At 36.7% G+C, this 26,974-nt stretch overlaps 1 protein-coding gene across 2 annotated transcripts in view; it reads right to left on the bottom strand.

Moving 5' to 3' along the window:
- Positions 1–26,974, bottom strand: part of LOC145681108 (synaptotagmin-12-like) — a 607,941-nt gene that overhangs the window by 117,408 nt on the left and 463,559 nt on the right. The window lies entirely within an intron of this gene.

Genomic DNA, 26,974 nt, shown 5'->3' on the forward strand with positions numbered 1-26,974 from the left:
AATTTCTTTCACTAAGTGTGAAAAGTTCCTTTTCCCCCCACATTCGAAGCTGCCTAGCTCCACCCCTGTTCACTTCCGGACTATATGTAATATTAATTCTTTTTCTTGTTTTAGTGCCAGGAATTTGTGGTTTCATTTTTCGTCATTACTTTTGGGACATCCTGATGATTTGTGTTCGTTTAGGTTCTGGAACATACGGTTCCGCTGTGTGTATTTCCCTTCCTCCACGATCATTAGCTTTTGGCTGTGTGTTAAGCAAATCGTCAAAGAAATCTTTCCATCTATTCGAAATGCTAGCTGCAAAACTCATAAACTAGAATGTTTTACTTGATCAATGCAGGGATGTATACCTACTTTTGGGCCACCCTGTATATCAGAGAGAATTGTTCCGTCGGCTTTCTTTAGCATATAAGTGCGAGGCTGATAAACTTTCTTAAATTCATTGATACTCTTATACATGTCCCTAATGTTTTCGTTTTTACTATTATCCTCAAATTTATTAATTTTAGCTTTCAAAAAATCGCGTTTTGAAATTTTTAAAAGTTTTCTGCGTTACATCAACGAAATTTTGTGTAGTTATATCGTTCGGACTTTGTAGCGAACGTAGTTTCGCCTGTTTCCTATACTCTGCTAATTTAGTGCATTCTTGATGGAACCATGCAACCCAATTTTTCTTTTACTGAATTGGTAATTCTGTCCCTAATTTTAATTTAAGTATCCTCAACACTAGTGCATTCCGAACCTTCTAAAACTCAGTATCTATTCGACACTTCAATCTGGCATTCTCCCCTCACCTCGGTTTCCTCTAGGTTTTCGAAATTAAACCTTTGCGTTTTCAGATGTTGAATATTTTCTTTATTAAATGATAATCTTTTACTTATTATCTCTGCTACCAGGTAGTGCTCAGTGTCACATTCAGCTCCTTTCGACCGAAGAAGGTAACTCTTGAACAAAATCGATTCTTATCACTGTATTGCGAGTGGTGATAATAATTAGAAATAACGTAAGTAAAAGGCTAATATTCACTGCAAGAAACAAACCACATCTTTACTCCGAAAAGGATTTAAACCATAGGAAAGAAATTATGGATAGGTAAAAGTGCTTAAAAAGAATTTTAAAAATATGAGAAGCAAAAATCTTCTTGTCACTAGAAATAGACATATGTTAATAGTAATTCACTTGTCACTGTTCACTGTTGTTTACTGTTTTTTTTTCTCATTACCTTCCAGACGGCGGAAATGAGTAGTAAACACACTGCTCCAAATGGCATTTATGTCACCTTAATCTGAATTGAGTGCCGGTTTTTCCTTATGAATGTAATAAGCTTCGTTAATTTTCCGTTCACTTGCTGTCGATCAAACATGAATTAACAATGTTGTGGTTATTTTCTTTGAGATGTGATGCCAATCCAGATAACTGTTGTAAGCTACGAGATTTGGATGAACGAATGTGCTCAGCGATTCTGGTACAAATATTCCTCTTTGTTTGGTCAATATATATTTGGTCACATTGACATTTAACTCGATAGACGCCACTACTTTGTTGTGGATCAGTAAAAACTTATTTAAAATCTGTAATATATTCTTTTTAAATAGAATTTGTAATAGAAATGTGCCTAGGCTGAATATGAAGACAATTTCTTCGAAAGTACTTCCTAGTGATATGGTTTGTTCCTTGCGGTGACCACTAGTCTTTTAATTACGTTATTCCTAACAACGAATCTTCCTTAATATTTTTTCATTCAATAGATAGCTAGAGCGATTTTCTTGGCCGTGTTCGCCAATAGAATTAATATTTTAGCATCTTCTCGGATAATTATAGATATATCACATTGACTTGACACTTAGTCTTCCTTTCCAAGCGCTGCTATCGGCTGAAGGAATTCCACTCCCTTTCTCTCGCTTAGCAATAGTTGAACCCTTATTGGTGTAGAAGGGTGAGCTTTAGTTTGCATTTTTGCCACGGATCAAGTCATTTTGGCAGCCCTATAACAATGTATTGAATAGGGGTGTTCCGGATTCCGGAATACTTCGGAATGAAAATCTCAATTCCGGAATCGGAATTAAAAATTTAGTTATTCCGGAATTCCGAAATCTCGGAATTCCGTAATTTCGGAATCTCGGAATTCCGTAATTTCGGAATCTCGGAATTCCGTAATCTCGGAATTCCGTAATCTCGGAATTCCGTAATCTCGGAATTTCGGAATCCAGGAAGTTCATTCCGAAATTTCGAAATCTCTAAATTCCGGAATTTCGGAATTCCGAAAGTTCACCTCGAAATATCGGAATTCAGGAATCTCGGAATTCCGGAACTTCAGTCAGAAATTTCGGAATTTCCAAAACTCGGAATTCCGGAATCTCGAAACTTCAGCTAGAAATTTATGAATTCCAGAATATGAGGACTTCGGTTCAGCACTTCTGAATCTTTGAAATTCGAAATTCCCAATAACGGTACGTCGATCCAGCATATCGAAATCTCGGAATGCTGAAGTGTCAGCATCTGAAATCTTCAAGTAACATGATTATGAGTTAGACATCAACACGCAGACAATGTAATGGTGAAACTTACTCTTTTTTACTCATTGTCAGTGGTGGCAATACTCCGTCTTTCTGCAGAACGAAAAGAGCTGAGCAGAAGGACTCATTGAACAAAGTGTAAAGACTTCATTTACTGGTTCTTGTCTTGTTCTAATGTTCTATTCAAGGGTAGGCTCTAACATGTTTATACATCGTTGCTAGCTGGGTCACTAGTGCAATACAGATAGAGTATCGACCAGTTTCTTCCCTGCGTGGCTTCAAAATGACATATAGAAAATGAAAAACTTAGAAACAGGGTGAAGCCATAGATTGCGAGTTTCGTATTCATTACCTATATATTTACTTGCATACTTGAGCCGATATTCACCCTCGTACTCCTTAATGTTTAGAAGCCAGGTTCTGGATACGTAGCTGAAATGCTCGTTCTGCGCACAAAGAGATTTTAGATTTTAGAAAGGCATACGACTCGGTTGGGAGAGAAATATTATACAACGTTCTTACAGAACTTGGAATACCGAGAAAGCTAATTAGATTAATTAAGATATGTTTAAATGAATCCCAAAGTAAAGTCCGGGTAGGAAAATTTTTGTCCACGAGCTTTCACGTCGAAAATGGCCTGAAACAAGGAGATGCGTTGTCGCCATTATTATTTAACTTTGTTCTGGAATACGCTATAAGGAAAATCAAAGATAGCAACCAGGGCCTAGAGTTGAACGGTATTCACCAGTTTATGGCATATGCTGATGATGTAAATTTAATAGAGGATGATAGAAGAACAATAGAAAGAAATGCAGAGATCTTATTAAACACTTACAGGGACATGGATTTAGAAGTAAATGCAGAGAAAACTAAATACATAGAAGTGTGTCGGGACCGTAATACGGAAAATTGTGGATGCGTTAAAATATTAAATAATACTTTTGATAAAGTGGATAGTTTCAAATATCTAGGATCAATATTAACCGAGGAAAATCATATTCACGAAGACATTAAATGTCGACTAAAAGCAGGGAATTCGTGTTACTATTCGGTTCAAAATCTCTTGTCCTCGCGAATTCTGTGGAGGAATTTGAAGCTTAAAATATATAAATCGATAATCATCCCTGTTGTTCTGTATGGTTGCGAAACATGGTCGCTTACACTGAGGGAAGAACATAGACTGAAAGTATTTGAGAACAAGATCGTGAGACGAATATTCGGACCCAAGAGGAATGGGAATGGGGAATGGCGGAAACTTCATAACGAGGAACTACATAATTTATACGGTCTACCCAACATTGTTAGGGTCGTCAAGTCTAGGAGGCTTAGGTGGGCAGGTCATGTAGCTAGAATGGTAGAAAGTAGAAACGCTTTCAAAATCTTGATTGGAAGATCAATCGGAAAACGACCATTAGGAAGAACTAGGCGCAGATGGGAGGACAATATTAAGGTGGATCTCGCAGAGATTGGAATACAAAGTAGAAACTGGATGCAGTTAGCTAAGAATAGAAGTCAGTGGAGAGCTTTTGTGAACGCGGCATTGAACCTCCGGGTTCCATAGGCCATAGAATTAGTTAGTTAGTTTAGTCATATGTATACCAAATTTGGTTGAAATTGCTTCAGGTGTTCCAGAATTATGCTGGAACAAACATACATCCATTTTTATAAGACAAAGCATCTAGCTCTTCTCCTTCATAGTTTTCTTAGTTTTTATTTTCTTGTATTAGGAAAACAACTTTTCAACGAAAACATGTGGTTCGGAGCTCACATACGTAGTCGGTCCTGTAACTAGCTTATAGCAAATGGTTTTTCATAAGGTAGGTTTTGCATAATGCTATACCATAATTATGTAATTTTTGTAGATAGCATGGCACAAAAATTAATTCAATTATACCATGTTATCTTTTTTAATACACAAAATGAAAACTTTCCTTAATGTCAAATGTATTTTGCGTTAATATAAAGAAGAAATAAAAATATGATAGATCTGAACTGCGGAAGATTAGAAATACAATGTAATATATTTGTAATAACTGTATTTAATATTTGTAAAAGCAGTGGAAAAACTAGCTTTCAATCTAGCTTTCAACATAAAGTAATAATGAAGTGCCATATCAATAGAATGTTAATCCTCTCAAATTTCTTTAATTTAAAGGAAACCTATAATTTTAGTTTCTACCGTAATTTTTTCTATCAGAGCTTTACATAATAGCGGATTCTTACTCTTATAAGTTAGGCTACCTGTTCATAAGATCAATAAAATAAACAAAACAAAAAATACCTTATTATGTTTAAAGATGTTGGTTAATGCAATATAAATTTCGTATAAATTTTCATAGATTAGAATATACATTATTACACTTAATTTACAAAAACTAAAAAAATACACATTACCTCAAATCCAATACTATCATTGTACAACATTTTAATACTTTTCTGAACACGGCACTCGCGGTTACAGAACAACTTTTATTTCGTCGGACTCTGATGTATAAAATCAGTTTTTCGATCCCGACTCGTGAGAGGATAGTTATGTTCGCGACAATTTTCAAAAGAATAAATGTTTTAAAAATTAGAAATAATGTCCTATATATTTGGTGGATGCCATTATATCTGATTGTATCTGTAAATTATTTCTACTACAAAATGTTACTTTTGAAAATTCTTTTATCCTTTCATAGCGTTTTCAGTCTGGTTAGTTTTACTAGGACATATGTAAAAGGCAGAATGGAAATGTACATTAACTACAAATTAAAATAAAAAGTACTTATCATGATGAAACATAAGGAAATGTTATACAAATAACATAATAACAATATATATTACGCATATTTAATACGTAACACTTGAAAACTAAGAAAATATTATGCTGTACAAACAACATTTTAAATACGAAATATTATGAAACTTAAGAAATATATTAATTGAAATATTATATTGAAATAATGTATTAACATTATGAAATCAAAGGGAATGTTATTTGAATAATATACAGATACATCTATGCAGTGATAATGACACTGGTAACTATGCTCTTCTCAATAGCTTAAATTTACCGTACCTTTGAAAATAAGAAAAAACAGATACAGAGACCGACAGAAGTATTGGAATAATATAATTAATACTTTATTTACATTGTATGAATTATAAACAACATACATCATATTTGCTTAGTAGTGTTGAATTTGTAAACATATAAACGTTACCATAATGTGTCTCCGAAACTATATTTAAAATATCATAATGCATGTATTTAGCACACAATATATAGAGTCTATTATATTTCTCCTGCGGTCTCACTTATAGGACGACATAACGTCTCCAAACGAGTAGACACATGACTGGATGCATGTTTTATGCCCCCACCACACAGTCGTTGATTTCATACTGTGCCTCGCAACAGCAGCTCGCAATTGTAGTGTAAAGCTAAGCATTCACAAGTGACATGGGGTGTAAAGGTAAGGAGACAACAGTCGAAGAGAGAAATGTTGTAATTAATCTGTACAAACAACACAAACCCCTCTCCGAAATTGATAGTACAGTCAACAAAAGCAAAATCATGGTGTTCTCCATCATTCAGCGCTTCAAACAGACTAATAGGGTTGTGAATAAGCCGAGATACGCCGCTCCTTCTAAACTTACTACTAGAGACAGGAGCCAAACAAGCAGAATCCGGCATCTGAGATTAGAGGAAGCCTTGAACAATATTCTGGCACTGTGATGCACACAGGAACAGTTGGACGGGTTTTACATAGTGCCGGTTACAATGCCAGTTTTCCTACGAGGAAACCATATGTCAATTGTGTGAATCAGAAAAAGAGTCTAAAATTTGTTAACCTGTATAGGGGAAGCCAACAGAATTCTGGGATCACGTTCTCTGGTCGGATAAAAACAAATTCTGCTTATACAAGGGTGATGGAAGTGTTACAGTGTGAAGGCTATCAAATACAGCTAAGAACATGGTAGCTACAGTGAAACATGGAGGCAACAGTGTGATGGTATGGGGATGTATGGCTTCATCAGGCGTTGGGGAACTGGTGCTCATAGATGGAATCATGGAAACGTTTGAATACAAGAGAATTCTTGAAAACAATCTTAAAAGGAGTGCACAGAAGCTAGAATTGGGAAATGGTTATTACTTCCATCGGGACAATGATCCAAAGTATACTGCGGAAATTATGAGGCTTTGGATGGTGTATAACACTCCTCACACTTTGAAGATACCGACCAAATCACCAGATTTAAATCCTACAGAGAACATCTGGAACGAGCTCGAAGATCGTGTTAGGAAACATCACATTAGAAGTAAGGACCATCTGAAAGAACTTCTTCAGAGTGGAGGAATATGAACTCTGCAGTCAGCACAAAAAAGTATAGTCATGTTAAAAAAATTATCGTAGTAATCCATAGAAGGGGGAACATAACTAATTACTAGCTGTTCTTTGTTGAATGCTGATATCCAGATGTAAACAAACTATTTTCATCCTTTCTGGTAGTGGAAACAAGTATCCGATGCTTTTCATGAGTTTATATATTTAGTAGAAGACTCAAGTTTATTTTGTAGCAGTTGTAATTGTGTCTACTTTCTTTGCATACCTATAGAAATGATAAATCTAGTAAACATGTCTATGTTAGAATAATTATGCCGGACTCTGTACTTCGTGTTGATTTATGAATCCCCTGTTATACTAAGCCAGAGATGTGAAACAATGAGAAAATTCAGCTTATATTCAATAGTATTTTAAAATGTTTTTGGGACAATAGCTTTGTTCATGGACAGAAATATTAACTGCCCAGCATGCTCAGCGGTAAGATTATTTGTGTACACAAATATTTTCTCGCTAATTTTGTTAATCTTGAAAGATGGTGGGAATGATTATTCCACCAAAGTAGTGGCTCATTCTCCAAATCTGCATCCCTAAGGCTTAGGTACAGGTTCAATTATTCTATGTGACTGCCTTCTTTATCCTGTCACCAAATGTCCTTCGTTTTAGGCAACTGTCTAATCTTTTAGTACCAACATTCCCTCGATTATCTTTTTTAGGATTTTTTCTACTGGAATAAGTCTCAACTTATACAGTACTCTACCTTTTGTTATCTCAATATTTTTACCCAAATTATCTTCTTTAAACCTGGGATCTAAGAAAGCACAAATTTTCTACAGAATTCTGCTTCTTTCATCCTTCTCGAATCGCGATTTCAGAAGAGACAAAATTTCCATTTTCATGCTTCTTTTATCTTCTTTGAGGCTGCTTCTAAGATCTGTTCACTATCTCCCTCTTCAGTCAAAAAGTCATAGAATGAAAGATGTGTTTCCTGCGTACTTGCTTCATCTTGTTATGATATATCGTCTATCAGTTGAGATTCTTCGACTTGAAAATCTTTTGAAATTTGTTCATATGATGGCCATATGTCCGACGCTGTAACAGATGTTTCTGCTAACATACTGTCACAAAGCATTTGTAAGGACGATAATAGTTAATAATTCTAATTAATAATCATAGTTAATAATTCTGTTTCTTCGTTCTGAAGGATAAGATTTTTATATATTATTTGAGACAGAACTTTTGCTATTTATTTTTGGCGTGTTAAAACTACCAGCATCAAAAGGAAAGTAAACAATCATCTTGTTGGCGTGCATGACGGAAGTATTTTACGCAGAAGGCCTAATGCATCTTACTCTTCTTGCAGCGCATGTCTCATTTTCCTGCTTTGACTCATAATTTGTCTGTTTCCGAAGGTCCTGTAGCTCAAGGACTTTGTTTACTCTAATATTCAAAGTATGGCCGAAACAACTCAAATGTTGGAAATCGCTCAAGTCAACAATGGCCTTTACAATATTGGCACTACTGTTGTTACACAACGAACATTTTCAGTTGGTATTTCCCACATATCTATACTAAAATATAAAGCCTCTAACAGATTTGATTTCGGAAAATCGGAATTCCGGAACTTCATCGCAAATATCGGAAATTCGGAATTCCGGAATCTCGAAACAAGATCTGAAATTTCGGAAGATCGGAATTCCGGAATCCAGAACACGATACGGAATCTCGGAATTTCGAAATTCCGGAATTCCGAGATTCCGAGATTCCGAAAAACGGAATTCCGAAAAATTCCGGAATTACCGACATTCCGAATTCCGGATTTGAAATCTCAATTCCGAACACCCCTAGTATTGAAGGGTTACATGCGTAGGATCGAAACTGCGTAGCATCGAAACTGCGTACGATCGAAACTGCGTACGATCGAAACTGCGTACGATCGAAACTAAAACCGGCGTAGGATCGAAAACAGATAAAGTCTTATGATCGAACAATAAAAAAACAATTATTTTATAATCACAGAATATTAAGTAATAGTATTTTTTTTTAAAGTTATATAGGGAAAAATCGGAGTAGGATCAAAACTGTATACGACCGAAACTGCGTAGCGTCGAAACTGCGTAGAATCGAAACTGCGTACGGTCGAAACTTCGTAGCGTCGAAACTGCGTACGATCGAAACTGCGTACGATCGAAACTGCGTACGGTCGAAACTGCGTAGCGTCGAAACTGCGTAGGATCGAAACTGCGTACGATCGAAACTGCGTACGATCGAAACTGCGTACGGTCGAAACTGCGTACGATCGAAAGTGCATAGATACGAAACTGAGAAATAAAATAGTGACAAATATAATTAAATAATCATACAGGGGTGTACCCAGGAAGTTTTTCTTGGGGGACTATGACTTATTCAGGAGGACCAAAAAAGCTAAGTCTTGTCTCAGCAGGGAGAAAGGAGAATCCTCCCCCCCAAAAGCCACTACTTCTGATCAAGTTGGCAAATTCCTTGTTCAGAAGATTGCCGTTAAGTTCAATTGACTTAGCTTAACATTTTCTTAGTTACCTAGTTGCTGTGAATTGTCACTTCTTTTATAGACTTTGCAGGTGGCACAATCGAAGGTTCATGTAATTAGTTCAAGTTTTTGCTAGTTTGGGCTTCGTCCCAAATTTACTAACTTCCAGGGTTGTTTTGTTTAAAACAAAATATTTAAAACAAATGATTAAAACTTTTTTTTAACAATTGATTTTGTTTAAAACAAATTTTGTTTATGTTTTAAACATTTTGTTTTAAACACGTTTATTTTGAAGACTTGTCTTAAACATATGTTTATTTGCATTTTATTTTATGTTCGTAAAAAAAAGAAATCTTCCAGAGCAAGAGAACTGTCCAAAAGTGCTCCCCAATCAGAAGACTATTTTCTTCCCATGTGAATGGTTTGATTTCTCGTGGCTACAGCAGGTCAATGTGGTGATCTACAATTTATTTTGTCTCTTTTCCCCCTTATTTTTAACGTATATTGTATTGTTTAAATGCTTCTCAGTTAACTTGCGAGAAAGTGTCGTAGTCGAAGGTTGGACTACTTATAGAACTGATATTAAAAAATAAATAAAATAATTATCACGGAAACAAACTGTTGTGTTGTATTCATTGCGACGTTGAGGTTCTGAAATTAAAATATCGCAAGCATTCGTTTGTACAGTACATGTTAGTTCTGTCTCCGTACAACATGGAATCGTTTAACATGGATTATGCGTGAAGAAAAGAAGGACATGATTTGATACAAATTTATTAGAGTAACTCAAACTCAATCAGGTAAGTAAACGATCAAACGAGTTTGTCACAAAACGTGTAAGAAAGAAATGTTTGGTTTAGTTCCAAGAACGAAAATCATTATGAAAAATGCAATGCTTGGTAAAAATGGAAACCCAAACAAATGGTAAAAATGTTGATCCGAAAATTGCTTCTGATGAATCTAACGTCAGTGGTGTGGCTGAGATGCAACTGGAAACTTCAGATAACAACTAATTTTGTATCAACAATATCTTTTTCATTATATTATGAAAATTTTATTTCGTACCTCTTCCCCACCACAGTTCTAAATTTTCTTTGAAACTTTACAACTTGGCATAGCTTGTATGAAGAGACCAGGTGAGAAACGCAAGGTATGGCAGTCGATCGTGTAACTAACCAAGTGTGATACTTATTATAACGTTAGTGCTGAACGTCAAGGTCTGGGACAATTTGATCTCAATTTGTTTGTTTGTATGTATGTACCACGCTACAGGGTGCAATATTCAGTCTTTTAACATTAATTTTTGAGGATAGAGACACGAGGCGTCGGAATTTGCTGTATAGATTTTGACTGCGATCCCACGTAAAATTTCAAAATTAGTGGGTCAGATCCCACTTTAAACAAAAAGCCCTGTCTAATATAGCCTTGCTACTGATGCAAGATGTAATCAATCAAACTAAACAAACTAATTTTATATGTTTCGAACAAACTTGGGTTGCAGGATAAATTTGGCTTCAATTCAACATTTAGAGCACAAGGGATCCAAGTTCATTTTCAGAAAGGTTCACTTTTGCTCAGCAAACGTAATATCTTCGTAGCATAGGGTATGAAATAAATGAAACAAAAAACACGGGAAAGCGTGTGGACCAGAGTTTCATAGGACAACCGCTAGACAAGGGCGTTGACGGAATGGGGAGGAGGGCTAATTTTCCCTTCCCCCTCCTTGCTCATACATTTAAGATATTAACATTATACTTGTATTGTGTATGTTGCAGCGTTGGAATGATTAACAAGTCAAGCTCCGAATGTCATAGTCAATGATGCATAATTACGTTACATAAATGCAGAATGTGTCCAAAAGAATACATCGACGTAAAATGTCATATTTTCACAACCACGAATCCGAGATGAAAGAAAGAAAAACTACCTGAAAAAAAGGAATCTAGAATTTTGTATGATTGCCGCTAGATAGGGGCGTTCGTTTAGAAATCATCCGTCTTCTACCCTGAATTTCAGATTTTTGGGGCAGTAATGCAGATTTAGAAACATTTTGCTTAGCAAAGTCCAACATTTAAAAATTGAAGTCCTTGCACCGAATAAATACGGATTTTGATCATTGGCCGTAAGGAGCTATAGGCCTATATTGCTTTCTTGTATATTTTTTTTACCCAAGGATTTCAAAGGTGGCTCTACTTTCGAGTTTCGGGCCTGCTTAAAATTCAGGAAATTGGACCTAAGCAACTTCCCAGTTTTAATCATCTGTATGTTCTTCGTATTTATTCGGTGTAATTACCTCAGGCTTATTCTGTTGGACTTTACTTATCAAAAGATTTCTAAAACTGTCTTACCGTCCCCAAAATCTGAAATGCAGGGTGCGGATGAGGGTGGTTGCCCTCCTGTTCCACTGACGCCCTTACTAGCGGCTGTCATATGAAACTATCCCACGCCTTTTCGCATGGTTTTAGTTACATTTGTTTTGGATTCTTGACTGCGAAGTATTATTTTTTGAAATAGAATTCATTTGCTGAGGAAAACTGAAGTTTATTGAAAATGGATTTGGATCTATTGTGCTCTGAACGCCCCAAATATTACCTTTCGTCAATAAATTTTTGACTCAAAAAACAACCAATTACATAGACTTGCAGAAAATATAAAGTTAGCACAATATGAAGTGTGCTTCAAACATTACTTTTCGAAAACGTAGCCCTATTATTATAAAATAATTTTATTAGCACCAGTGTTATGAAATAGTAATCAAATTTTGCAACAAAAATCTCACCCGCCTCCACGAAACGCTAGCTTAGCCCCTAAAGGCATAACTACAAAACTTTTAGAAGCGGTAACTCGAAATGATTTTCTTTATGGTTAAAATAACCGCACAACAGAATTTCTGGTAAAATTCTAGCCCTCATGTAACATGACACCATTTGCATTTGAAATTTCGAATACTAAGCACAGATGTTCGCCATGATGCTTGATAGCACCATCTGATGTGTCAGACCACTTCCAAGATTCATCATTCTCCCTCAACCCGTTGTCAACGCACAAGGATGGTGAGGACTTTTGTTTTGCCATGTATATTGATAGATTGTGTGAAACGTCTATAGTTGGTAAATTTTAAAATCTACCTTAAAAGCTTACTATATCCAAGAAAATACTTACTGTATGAGAGTCACTGGCAAGAGGGTGTAATAAAAGGGGTCGTTATATGAAATAAGTTGAAAATTACTAATCTATACGGAAATGTTCTGTACCCAACACTGTGTAGTCTTAAAGAGAATAAAATAAATGAAAAGATCGGTTGAAAGAGCAAAAAGTCTTAATAAATACGTGATTACACGATTTTGAAATATGTTTAAAATAATATTTTAAACTGTTCAAAATGTTTAAAACATGTACTTTTTTGTGTGTTTTTTAAAACATCTTTAAAACATTTTAAACACTTTTTTCATGTTTTAAACACGCGTTTTGTTCTTTTTTTTTTTTAAAAAAAAAAAAACTGTATTTTTTCTAACCCTGCTAACTTTTGACCAAGTTGGAAAATTAGAATGCGTTGCTGCCAATATTTACTTAAAAGACTTCCGTTTCTTTCAATTGACATTTGGATTAGCATTTTCTTACTTACCCAGTTGCTGTGATTTTCAATTTTTTTATGAACTTGGCAATTGGCAAAATTGAATGTTTATATAATCAGTTTAGTTTTAAGTAGGTGGGAATTTGTCGCCAGATACAAAATTTCTCATCCTACGGCCTCGCGCCTCATAAACCTACTAACATACCAAAATTCCTAGTTTTTATTCTGATTTCAATTACGGTACCTAAAATATGAGATTTTGTACATCCAAAAAGTCTATTTAAATTACACAGTTTTTTGTCTCTTTAAAGCTGCTAAAAATGGAAAATATTCACTTTTGGAAATTTTCTATATAGTCCCAGGAGGCTAAAAACTTTGCCAAATTTAATCCTTGTAGTTCTACTGGAAGTGCCTATACTGTAAAAAATCGTTGTATTATTTCAACGACATGCCTATGTGTTAGCACGATTGTGTTAAAATATAACACAAACAAGTGGTTAGAACAACTCACTCTCCGTTTGGAGTTGTGTGTCAAATGCCGCTAGTTGAAATGGCACACAGCCTGTGTGTTAACACAAGTGTAGAATCTTCGGTGTTGTTTTCTGCGTGATTGCCAAATATGTTGGGTATCTAATTATAAAGGCTTATGAACTGAAGCTACAGGCAAACACAGTAGAAAGAAATACTTAAACAAATCCAAGTATACGCAAAATTTCAAAATACAAACCGCGCGATGTGTTTTCAATTGTTTTACAAAATGTTTCTGAAGAAACCCTAACAGCACAAGATGTGCTAGGCATGTACCATTTTGGTGTTGCGGTTGTGTACTAGAAGCAACAAACGCATCAACTTTATTAGATGGCAACTGGCGCCGATCATTTGAAAGTGAATATGGAAGAACTATAAAATAAAGTAAATAGACAGTCGTCATTTTGTAATAAAATTAGGTCTACATGGCGAGCAGATTTTATCCCGAACGGTTATCGTCGAATATACGCGGGTTAAAGGAGCACTCTGATTAGCCAAATTCAAAAGACCTTAAGAATTTATCCCTCTACAAGCGACGGTTTACGTGTTATAGGCTGCCAAAAACATGAAAAAAGGAATTTTAAAGGTCCATAGCTCCAAAACTATGGGACCTACCGCAGTCGGGTCAAGACTTAACTTATGAACTAGTATGTGCCCTATCCAAAAATGCGTGTGTCAGAATCCTGAGGTGCTTCCACAACAATTTTTATAGAGGGAGTTTAACTACGGGCCTATGATATAAAGTATTCTCCAACCACCTCCATAAAAATTGTTGCGTGAGTACCTTAGGAATCTAAAACATGTATTTTTGGATAGAGCACATACTAGTTCGTTAGTGAAGTCTTGACTCGACAACAGTAGATCCCATAGTTTTGGAGCTATGGACCTTTAGAATTCATTTTTTCATGTTTTCGGCAGCCTTTAACACGTAAAGAAGGAACTGCCATTTCGCCCCGCTGCTACAACCGTCAGCGTCTTGTATCGTGTTTACTGTAGTTTTTCTTTCAGTGGTCGACGGTATTGCAATGATTGTTAGTGACTGAATAGGTAATTATTACTCCTTGTTGCACATTTCATGAGGACTTACGTAACACAAATGAACATACTGATACATACATAAAATAAACTATAAAATTGTATTAGTTTAGCGATGCCACGTTTTTCATACTCGATACATGTGGGGTGAAACCCGATTAGCATGTACACCTGGTCTTACCCCACCATTAGGGTACTTCCGGGTGATTTGCTTTTTTGTGAAAAACATATATGCAAAACAATAGACAGAACCTATCACATTTTTGTAGTATTCACGAATTATAAGTCAAGAGTAATTGTTCTGATCATCATTCCATTTTGTTGCCAATCTTGACTTTGACAACACATCAAACCTTAGTTACCCATTTCTATCCCACTTTCCCCTATATAAAAATTACTTTAATATCCTTTTTCATTCATACATTACAATATACGACTCAATTTTATTCATATAGTACTTTATAATATATATATATATATATAAAGCCTGCCATATTTTTTCCATGATAATACGGGACACCTTCGATCTCTTCCCCCACTTAAAGAACTTTACAACGCAATACATTTTTTTGAAACATTTTCACTGCAATATTTGAAATGGATACAAAGAAATAGCGAACAATCTAAAGCGTTCTCAGGAAACTTTATGCTTCTGTAGAGTGTTTTTCATTTACATGAGATTTTTATTTGAAAATGCTACCCAAATAATGTTATTTAAGAATCTAGCAAGCGAAAAAATCATCAATCTACAATGTCCTACATAGACATAATAGTACCCATTCTAGGATGACTCAAGAAAATTGTCTTTACCAAAAAAAAAAAAAAAAAAAAAGTTGTTAATGGATTTTCACAAAGAATATTAGTACAAGAAATGTTATTCATTTATTATACGAAACATAATTTTCTTTTCTTAAACAATGAACGTTGCATCTTGCTCATATTGATATAGATAAGCTTATATTGAGAGCTGAAATGGGACGGAACTAAAATACGGGACACTTGCCTGTCCCGTCTAAATTGATGGGGACGCAGGACACTTGAGTCCAAAATCGGGACTCCCGTTTTTTACGGGACGTATGGCAGGCATTATATATATATATATATATATGTGTGTGTGTGTGTGTGTGTGTGTGTGTGTATATGTGATATGTATAATATATGTGTGTATGGAGATCACTGTAAATATGGATAATTGTAGTAGTGTAATGTTGTTTTAATTTTTAATGGCATCAGTACATCTGTTTGAATTTAAATCTCTTCTGCTTATTGTTTGGAACTTCCAGTTGTTTTGTCTTATATGCAGTTTTATAGAAATACATTACATTGGTGTTCTTCATGAACAACCTCCCCCCCCCAACTGACTGATCCTCGTACAGGCCAAATCGCTTAAGGTAGGAACTTGAAATGTGCACAGTATGTATAATTTATGACGTAGGGTACCACTAAGGATGGGTTTTTGGAAATTCGATGTGGAAGAGGGGGAGGAAGTGGGGTTCTAAGAATTTCAAAAAATTGAGCGTATCTCCAAATTACTTATCATCAGAAATCACTATGCCAACAGACGTATAGTCAGGCATAACCAGATTGTTCAAATTATTGAAAGACATTGCGCGTTAAGAGGCTATCAGACGGGTAAAGAGCTAGAGTTTGATATTGAGAATGTACAATTGAAACAAGACCTAATTGTTGAGAATAACTGTGTTAGTATGTGATTGACATTATCATTACGTTTGAAGGAAATGACATGGATGTAAGGGCAAAAGAAGAGAAAATAACTAAGTATGAAAGACTTAAACATTAGGTCCATGATAACAAGCGATTTGAGGTTCTCCCCTTGGTCATAGGATCCAGGGGAGCTAAAACACATGTTGCAAGAAACGTGTTTACAAAACTTGGGGTGCCTAAATTCACCCAAAAGAAAATTGCTTTTGCTGCTTTGAAGTCTACGATTGAAAAGTTAAATTGCCATTTTCATTATGTTAGTGAATGTATATTTTATGTGGATTTTTAAAAAAATTAAGGGACATTTCAATTTATTTTACTTTAATACGTATTTGAATTATGAGTAGGGATGCGCACGAGACAAGATTTGTGGCTGTCTCGTCTCGAAAATGTGCTGTAAAAGTGATGTCTCGACTCGAAAAATGTATATTTCTCTATTAGAAGAGCCGTGTCTCGACTCGTCTCGTGCGCATCCCTAATTATGAGCAATGATGCCGAATGTAATTGGCTATGGTAAATATTGTAAATATGTTTTTTTACACTGCAAATATGGTTAATTATATTGTAAATTTTATTATTTTTTTAATTGACTGGTTTCGTGAACAATATTTTATTAATGTGGTGAATGTAATGCTTTTTTAAATTGAGAAAAGAAAATATGAATTGCACAACTTTTATGTGGAATTTGTGTGTGAGAGGAATATTTTGTACATTTTGAAAATTATTGACAGGCTTTTCAACATTACATTTTGATCGGGAAGAAAAATGTCATTTTCAAAATTTATCGCAACTAGGACTACGTTATTTTAGGAAATATTGGTAACTTTAACAATAATTATTATACCTCCAGAACGGTTTGGATTATCAAATTGCCGTAAACAGTATTATGATCCTCACAACCTTTAAAAAGAATCTACGTAATTAGACATGGTACGTATCTAAGCACTATTTTTTTTTTTCGAAATAGTCCTTGGAAATGCAATTTTCAATTCCTTGCAACTGTTCCGTCCGTCTTACTTCAGTTATTAGCATTGTAGAGGCCTCCAAAATTTTCGCGTTCCTGAATATTGGTGATGCTGTAGCGTCCTCGGTTTGCAACAATGAACAACAAGTTTGGTTTGGTTTGTTTTTGCTTTGAATGTAGATTTGAAATTTATAATAACCTGACGTAGTGCCATTAAAAAAAATAACTTTGTGATGGGTTGGCAACACTGTTAATTTGGTGGTATTGAAGAGTATGCCAGAAAATGTCACCCTGCTGATATTTGTATGTGCAAAATCCCAGCATTATATATCTATTCGCTTAAAAGTTATAAAGGCGTATCAAGATGAATAGTTCACCCCATATCCGAACACAAAGATGCCGCCTGTCGACAAGCACAGACTTTTACATGGGAATGGCTGACCCCACGGTTTTTGTGTCCAATAATTTATATAACCTACATGGTTTCATTTAGATTCTTCCGTCCGAGTCCAGATACATCCCTTGTTAGTAATTAATTTTCAAGCTTATAAAAGTAAATGGTACTTAAGATGCATCAAAGTGCTTTTTTCGTGATTTTCGGTGATGCAGCGATGTGGATAAATATTTTTTGTACGATGCCCCTGGTGTGCCATCTTTATATTTGTCATGTCGGTGCTACTATATTGGACTTATAATTTTTTTTTTCCAAATAAATTGAAGAGGGGATATTTTGAGATATTCAAGGTCAAAGGTTAAGGCGTTGATGAAACTTGATATATAAGTTCCTTTCTACTAACTTTATTAAATATATCGTAGTCTAGAAGAAAAAGTAGACTATATAGAATTTTTGGTGCGCATCTTGCGGGGAGGGGAGAAAGAGGGTAAGGAAAAGGTTAAAAACGGAAAAGGGGATAAGAAGTAATGAAAAATTATAATATCTTACGAGGTGGGGTGATGTATAGAATACTGTCTCTTTCAGCAGCGACTCTATGTAAGACGTGGATCTACCCCACCGGAGATCGAATTCGGGAGAATATCTGTCGAGACACTTATGTTAGGAAGATTAAACTTAATATATAAGTTCCTTCTAGGTAAATTCATCAAGGACATAATAGTCTGGAAAAGACTGTAGTAGGCCTATATTTAATTTTATTGGGTGCGGATCCTAGGGTGGGGTTCAATGGGGAGTGGTTTAAACTTTGTCAAAAATAAAATATTTCAGGAAGGAGAAATTAAGTTCAAGTATACCTTGAGACCTTCCTATAACTATATTTCCCTGTGCACACCGGGCATTTCAGCTAGTATTTCATAAATGAAAGTCAATGCTCACATGTGTTTAGTTTAAATATTACCATTCGATATTGGTGCTGACTTTCTGTTTTCTGGTTCAATGCCGTGTACAGGCCTGCCGAATAAAGTTTCGTTCCATTTTGTTATGTCTCATGATGGAGACATATTTCTGAGCCTACATTTACTTACCTAATAATGACCTAACCACAATTTGTAAATAGAAAATGCACTAGAGAGAGTTTGCGAAAAGATCTTTTCTATTACTCAACACATCCCGTTTAAATATGTCATATACCTAGGCAGTGGCGTACCGAAGAGGGGGGATTGTAGCCCCTCCCATTGAGTTCTTCATATACTACAGGTCAGTTCACCCAAGGTGGTTTACAGTGCTGATAACGAGCACAGCGTAGAAGAAGGAACCAGAAGTCAGTAGCCTGTAAATCCAGTAGTGAGTAACGTACACCGCTGTGGAAGTTGTTGTGGTGAGCAGCTAGTATTTCTGTTAAAGTGACACCTTATTGCGAAGGTCACATATGTGCACTTCCCGATGCAAAATGCAATGAGTCAGTGATTGTGAAAATGTGTGCGGCAAGCAGCAACAACATCATCAAGCGTGCAGTAGGAAGGGTAATAGCGCTGTAAAAGCACCAGCCCTAAATGTCAAGATCAAGTCGTGAGAGTGAAGAAAGGAGTCCAGCCAGGAAACCACGCGTTGTGAGAAACATCAGGGCAGCAGTTGTGAAGAAGAACCCACCCACCCAAAGCAAACGTGCCATCTCATGCAGGAAGTCTCAGAGCACAATGTGTTGATTCACAAAGGACAATTTGCAAATAAAAAAAACGACATAAGGCGATGGGCCATAAGTTATCACCAAGGTACATTCAAGAGAGATTCAAGAAAGTTGTATGAACAGTACCTCTTAGATGAAAAATGGTAGTGGGTTGTCACTCTGGATGAAGCCTGGATCTACCTTGATGACACAAATAAGCCCAGGGCCATTTTTTATTCACCACATGATGCGAAGAGCCGCGGCGAGTCCGTCCGTGAATGTCGCGAGAAGTTTTCGAATTGCTTCATGATGGTGGCAGGTTTCTGCGCCAGTGGGAAGTTGCCAATGCATCGTGTGAATTTCGAAGGCAAGGTAAATGCAGACTACTTTCAAACGAACATCATGGAACCCTTATACAGAACGCACATCCCACAGTTGTATGGCAGGGACACCCAGAAGGTGTGGATCCACATGGTCAAAGCATCCAGCCATAATGTTCGCAGTTCTGTCGCGTATTATTGGCGTATGGCCACGGAGACTGATGTGTCTGTTATACCCTTCTCGTTCAAACTTGTGGAGTCACCAGATGCGTAGCCAATGGATTTCTGCTCCTTTGGCCTTCTGAAACAAGGACTCACACAAAGGCGTCCCACTACCATAGAGGGCTTTGGAAAGCTTGTCAAGCGGTGTGGTCTACAATTCCCCTCACACACCTTCTACGCGCAATGCTTCAGTGGCAATTGCGTTGCAGGGCGATAGTCCAGGCTCGTGGCCGCCACATCGAGCAAAACCGTTGGTGGAGGAAGGAATTGTCTGAGCAGGTGAGCGCACAAACTTTGGACATCTTAGGTGAATTGAATTCTGTATGGAAATGGAAAACATTTCAGTTTTATTTAAATCTTGGAAAAGAAACATTCTCTGTGTGCAAGAGGTTAATCTATACACATGATGATACATCACTCCAAATGTTTTAAACATATTAACTGGCAGAATATATAGTTATCCTGGGGGAAAGAAAACAAAGGGATTTTTACTGAAATTAAAAATCGTAGTATGGTGGTACGTACCATACGCATGAATTTACTTTGGAGGAGGGGTCCAAATTCAATGCGAAGATAAAGTATTTTCAGATTTGTCAATTTTCGAAGTTTATGTTTATAATTCCGTACCTATACGTCCGAGCGCAAGTGAACTACGTCAGTCAAACATCGGTCCTTACTGAACAAACTTGGGCACAGATCGTTGCAATTGCGTAATTAGGAGGCGCACCATAAATTCGTATTTAGGTTCTAAACATCGTGTGTGTGGGTTTTATCGGGGTTCTCCCGTTTCCTTCCACTTTTTTCATTCCACCATTTCATTCATTTCTCATCATCAGCGTCTACTTTAGCCTAACCGGCATAACCGTAGGACGTGAAACTAAAAGATTTCATTTCATTTCATTTTCGTATTAAGGTTCTAATTCTTGATTTTTCTCACTTTTATATTTACCATAATCTATTAATTTTTAATTATAGCTTCGGTTATTCAATTTCGACATGATACTTTCAGGATATATTAGTGGTGGGCTAAGGTTTATTTGAAGATAGTTGCATCTGTCTCTTAGCAGTATTTCCAGCCATAGAACTATTTATTTCCAGACTTTTTTTTAAAAAAAATTCCTTTTTTCCCTTCTAAAATTTGCCTCTTATTTCCTTCTCTTCTATTGGCTACATTGGAACGAACATGCCAGATTCTGGAAGCCTCATCCTTGACTTACACAACGCACTATAAAAAGTTTCACTTGGATAATTGGGGACACTACAATTCCGGTCTTACAGTATACCATATTACATAATTTTAAGGATAATAGTGACTTTCTAGGAAAAATGATATACTTTTTAAAATTACATGCTTAATTTGAGAGATATCATCATGATACTACCTGAATATATTATTGGTGGGCCAAAGATTACTTTAAAATTGTTTGCTTCTGAGTGGTAGCAATGTTGCCAGCTACAGAAAATGTTAATTGTAATTGTTTGTAAAAAATTTGGGAAGTTTATCCTTTCCCCCCTATTATTTCAGTGTCCGTGGCTATATTCAAACCAACGTACAACTGTCTGGAATCATTCTTGGCCTACAAAACGCACCATAGAGGAGCACGATTGGATAATTAGGGAAGACGGTGAACCTCCATGTATGCTGATTTTTGCTTCTGACGCGTAAGAAGTGCCAAAATTTGATGTGTATTATGAGAGAGTTTTTTTCTTTCTCTCTTTGTATGGCAGCCAGCGACTGCAGGTTTTTACTGTACCTTGTCAACATACCAGAAAATTCTTTTTAGGTGACTTGAACCCCTGTGGCTTCGGTGTTCCCAGCTAGAAAAAATCATGAAATTCGGCTAGGGATTTTTTTTTTTAAATTTCACTCCTACATTTTTTCAATAATCCCTCCCGTTAGCAACACTGCAATCTAACTTACACCAAAAAATAGCCATGTCCCTCTTCTAAAATACAAGACGTAAACGATATCAATCGGGATAACAGTGTTTGGGCAATAAATCATTAACTGAAAGTCTACCAAAAACCCCAAAATCGATTTTGTCCCGAAAGGGTTAATGAGATATGCGCGCCAAAGATTTCGGGCTCTAATTTAACGTGAGCCCCCCCCCCCAAAGTTTCTGGGCTGGTCCAGAGAATGAATGGCTTACATAGTACTGTCTACGGGCTGGATAGGCTACCAAATTTCAGCTTTCGTTCTCCCATAGTTAATGTGATATAGGCGCCGAATATTTGGGGGCTAACTTCACCAGAGCCTCCCAACTTCCTGGGCTAGTCGAGATAAAGATCGATGGGCTAACAAATTTCATCTTTTGGGCCAATATAGTTAATAAGGTGTGAAAATCAAAGTTTTGGGGCGTTAACTTAACGTGAGCCCTTAACTTTTTGGGCAAGTTGAGATAATTAGTGTACCAGGTACTAAACTTCATGGGCCTTCCAACCCATTATTATTTAGCATTTGGGGCACTCAAGGAACACAGATACAGGGTCTCCAAATGTGAAAATGAAAATGCAATCTTTAAGTTTTATGTCCGACTGTCATCCTGTGTAGACTAAAGGAGACGCAGATGATGAGAATAAATGGAATGGTGAAATGAAAGTGTTGTGGGAAAAAGAAACTCCGAGAAAACCCTCACACACGGTGTTTGTTCACCACAAACCCCACTTTGCGCAAGTTGGTATAGAACCAGGGCTCCGCAGCATGTGTGAACCCTCTGCCACTAAGCCACTGCGGCCCGGAAGTCCTCGAGACGAGACACATAGGCGTATACCTAACGTGTAATTTGTTCGTAGCGGGAATTTCTGTTATGGTATAGTTAATTACATACAATGAAAAACCGAAAATGTGATGTGGACAATCGCGACCGAAAATGTAATGTGGACAATCTCGAACAAGCAATAAACAATCTGCGTGATTTGTTTTAGATTTCGGAAAATAGGTTCTGCCAGATTTACGCTTATCGACTGTAATCGTTTATTTATTTATTTATTTATTTGGGAGGGAAGCAAAGTATAATACATTTCAGTCATTACACATGCAAAGAGATGTTTTATGGTAATTGTTTTTTGCTGAAATATAACTTCGGTATCTTTTATACGTGTTTAGGAGCTGAGATTATTATCTAATAATTATAAGGAAGATACAAGTTTTTTTTTTTTTAACGAAGATACAAGTTTTTCACCTTCGTACAATTCATGTTTAATAGGCGTATAGAAGGGGCTCATGCCCAAAACATTGGGACACCATTTCTGGGGCCCCATGTTGGGGGCCCGGTTCCTGACCACCACTGTGCTGAGGGGAATCGGATCTTTTCAACGTCACCATCTGTATGCAACAACTCCATGCTGAAACGAGAAATAGAGTGGACTCAAGCCCAACATTTCGGAACCACATTTTCTGGAGCTTCGAGGCCAGGGCCCAATTTCTGACATTACCGCTTTCGTTAATCGACCCCGACCTTTCAAACGCTAACACTATAGTACAACACCATGTTAAATAGGCAAATAAAAGAGACCTGAACCCAAACTTTTGGGATCTCATTTCTGGAGTCTCAGGTCCCGGAGCTTTCCAACACCACAATATGTATCCAATAACTCCATGCTTAAAAGAAAAATATAATGAAGCCAAGCTCAAAATTTCCGGACACCATTTTTGGACCTTTGAGACAAGGGCCCAATTTCTGACGTTAACACTGTGCTCAGACGACCCGAACATTTAAAAACTTCACCACCCACCCACATACAATTCCATGTTTAATAGGCGTATAGAAAGAGAACCCGCGCCCAAAACTTCGGGACCCCATTTTTCTGGAGCCTCATGACTGGGGCCCGGTTTCTGATATCACCACTGTGCTCGGGAGACCCGGACTTTTCCAATGCCACCATCTGCATCCACTAACTCCATGTCTAACACGGCTTCCCCATTGTAGGAGGATTTTGACGAATTTTCTGCAGGTTCTTTACAACTATTTACAACGTTTCAAACTATTCATAAGAAATGAAATTTCAATACATTAGAAACTATGTTCTTTTAAAATGTTCAAAATGGATGACAGCATTGATTTCCAGTAATAGTTGTAAACTTTCGTAATTTTATTCTCTATTTGAATAGTAGTTTAATTTCGAATCTTTTACGGTTAAAAATATTTTTGTGAAATGTAACGGAATACATTGAAATGCTCCTACCCCCACGGGTACGTGTTCCAATTATAAATCGATTTGAGGTTCAGCGTACAAATGAGAAACTCCCAAAGCGAAGTACAATATTGTAACGTTGTTGACATACATATGAATAACTGGTGATTAGGTCGTTAAGCTGTACATAAAATCATATAAATTTTCATTCATATTACGCAGACAAGTACACACAGAACAGCATATGAATCTTTATCTGACTTTTGTTTCTCTAACTTTCTGATAGCCTTTAGAAATAATATCTTTACAATCGAAATATTCGTTAAACATTATTATTATTCTTATCCTTCAATATTCATTATACATCATATTCTTCATTACTTTAAATTCTTCATATTACATAACTATTTTACATTATATTCCGTCGAAGCTGTTTCAAAGTTAGTATTACACTTCTGACATAGTCATCATTACAAATCATAATTGATTCTCAATCCATACGCCTGTAACTTGTCCATCCTACCTGCAATGTGGATCCTACGCAGTTTCGACGCTACGCAGTTTCGACCGTACGCAGTTTCGATCGTACGCAGTTTCGATCGTACGCAGTTTCGACTGTACGCAGTTTCGATCCTACGCAGTTTCGACGCTACGCAGTTTCGATCCTACGCAGTTTCGACGCTACGCAGTTTCGACCGTACGCAGTTTCGATCCTACGCAGTTTAGGTCGTGTGGAGTCCATGAATATAACCCTAATTTATAGCTGCACAGGTTAAACAAATTAAAGAGAGAGAAAAAAATATATATTTTTTGAGCGCATGATTAAAACTTAAATTATTTCAGGGCAACTGCGTAGGATCGAAACTGCGTACGGTCGAAACTGCGTAGCGTCGAAACTGCGTACGATCGAAACTGCGTAGGATCGAAACAGGTTTTGAGCTGAATTTTTCGATCGTACGCAGTTTCGATGCTACGCAGTGTCGATCCTACGCCGCATTCCCAGTATTGAATCGTTGAAAATCTATTAATTCCATAGCTTTTATGCAATCTGTACAGCAGCAAAGTATTGTTGGTTGCCTATGATAAAACAATATGTAGCTTTTCTTACTGCACAACAACGTTCATTAGTTTTTCACGTGATCCTTTTATTGTCTGTATCAGAGTTTGTTTTTTATATATAGTGCCTGAAAATAAAAAGAAATACTTGTTTTTCGATGTTCAATTTGTTAAATCACTATGAACAGATGTAGAGAATCCGAGGATTGGTTCTTGCTGAAAACGAAGATCGTTACAGCTAAAAGATATGGAAACCATTTCCAGATTTGAAAACAGTGTTTGGACTTATTGTTTAATACACACGCCATGGTGCTGTTGAAATAATATGCTTCAATGATATCTATAGAAGTAGAATGATTACTGGTGGAATTAAAGAAATGGCGTGATAAAAATCTGAGCATCAAAGTTGAAAATTAGGAATAGAAGTCGGAATTAAATTTCTGGGCTTTAGGCATCCATGTCCATGTTAGCCCGTCATGTATGAGATATGATGTCCCTCGGCGATCACACTATCCGAGGAAAGGGAACGAATAAATTATTGGGGAAGGAAGGAATAATCCTGGGACCTATATGTTAGGTACCATCCCGACATTTGCCCGGTGTGATTGAGGAAAACCCCACTCAGGACAACTAGCTTGAAAAGCTTATTCAGTTTTTCGATCGAATGTCCCCACCGGGAATTGAACTCGGGACCGCTCACATCAAAGACGAGTGTGTTAGCGACTACGCTACGCGGGGCCACTTGAAAATATTAAGTATTAGTTCATGTGCAACCAATAAATCCGTTGTAACCGTGCCGTGATAGTGACATTGTACTTTGAGTCAGATAGGTAATGTTTCATTTTGGTAAATATATGATTGAATGGTAAAATAACTAGCATTTCCAACCTGTTCACTCAGGAAATGTGGGTGGACTCAATGTAACTTAAAAATGCGAGGAATGTTTGAGGATTAGTGCTAATATTCATCCATTGCTAGAACAAGGGATCTATGCCTAGAGTGTAAAATAAGACTCAGTGGCCTACGCAGAAGTTCGTCCAGGGGAGTTCAAAGTCCCAAGTTTGTATAATTTCACGTGTTTGTAGTATACATATTTTAATATGACAAATCTTTGTGTTTGCATAATATCTTACTCAATGGGAGTTAAAATCCCGAAACAGTCCATTGTGTACGCCACTGACAAAAGTTAACACACCTATGCAAACGCCACACTTAGAAAAGGGAAGACAAAATAGGAAGAAAACAAGAATGAAAAACGGAAGAAAAATCAAGCATATATCCTGTATGTGATACATAGGTTTCACGTAAACTCCAGATAGTTGTACAGATATGGCTGCCTGGACTTCTTCCAAGCACGAACTACACTGTTAAGTGTTTCTGGGTATAGTTAAATTTACATCAAAGTTGCACCATCCGATCGGGACGTAATGTCACGTGGTACACACATCTTGCACACACATCTTGTTGATTAAAAAAGTGATTTACTTACACTGCGAAACATAGTTGAGCGAGCGAAGGGGGTTAGAAGCCCCACAGGGCTCGTTTCATTCCACCTTTATCACAATGCATTACGTCACGAGCGGATGGTGCAACTTCAGCGTAAATCTAACATCATTCAGTGTTTCTTGGTGCTTCTTTGACTTCTCTTCTCCACACCTCTAAATGGTTCCACACCGTTAGGACTTTGGAAATTGTTCCCTGATTAACATTCTCTAGAAACCTCCTTCTGCAGATCCACGACACTCACTATCGTCTCACCATTGATAACTAACTTTTGTCATGTCTGTACGATTAGCATACATGTCTTTGGCGCGGGAGACTCAGGTTCGATTTTCAGTGGGAAATTTAGGTTTTACCAACAACGTTAAACTGTAAATCCACGTCCCATACAGCTTCAGTGCTGAAAAATACGCTATACTCCAATCTAAACATTCCATTGACAACTTTCTCTAACTCTACACTTCCCCTCGTTGAAACACGAATTTCCTGAGCTGAGTCTCTCTATT

Source organism: Thermobia domestica, chromosome 3 (genome assembly GCF_964235325.1).
Source record: "Thermobia domestica chromosome 3, izTheDome1.hap1.1, whole genome shotgun sequence".
Taxonomy (NCBI): Eukaryota; Metazoa; Arthropoda; class Insecta; order Zygentoma; family Lepismatidae; genus Thermobia; species Thermobia domestica.